Source organism: Nerophis ophidion, linkage group LG17 (assembly GCF_033978795.1).
Source record: "Nerophis ophidion isolate RoL-2023_Sa linkage group LG17, RoL_Noph_v1.0, whole genome shotgun sequence".
Classification (NCBI taxonomy): domain Eukaryota; kingdom Metazoa; phylum Chordata; class Actinopteri; order Syngnathiformes; family Syngnathidae; genus Nerophis; species Nerophis ophidion.
This window is the reverse complement of record NC_084627.1, coordinates 15,367,838-15,368,523: the sequence shown is the minus strand read 5'-3', so window position 1 is coordinate 15,368,523 and position 686 is coordinate 15,367,838.

Here is a 686-nt window from a genome sequence, read left to right as displayed (position 1 = left end):
CAAGCTCTTAAGTTGAAGTAGTACTACAAACTGTACATGTAATGTATCTACATGGACTTTACATAGGAATTAATCAAGCTCTTAAGTTGAGGTAGTACTACAAACTGTACATGTAATGTATCTACATGGACTTTACATAGGAAACAATTAAGCTCGTTAGTTGAGGTACTCCTATATGTAGTGTATCTACATGGACTTTAAATTGGAAAAAATTAAGCTCTTAAATTGAGATACTAAGTATGTAGTATACCTACATGGGTTTTACATAGGAAACAATTAAGCTCTTAAGTTGAAGTACTCCTGTATGTAGAGTATCTCCATGGATTTTTTATATAGGAAACAATTAGGCTCTTTAGTTGAGGTACTACTTCATGTAATGTATCTACATGGACTTTACGTAGGAAGCAATTGATCTCTCAAATTGAAGTACTCCTGTATGTAGTCTATCTCCATGGACTTTACATAGGAATTAATCAAGCTCTTAAGTTGAGGTAGTACTATATGTAGTGTATCTCATTGGAAACAATTAAGCTCTTTAGTTGAGGTACTCCTTTATGTAGTGTATATACATGGACTTTACATATAAAATAATTAAGCTCTTAAGTTGAGGTACTACTGTATGTAGTATACCTACATGGATTTTACATAGGAAACAATTAAGCTCTGAAGTTAAAGTACTGCTATAT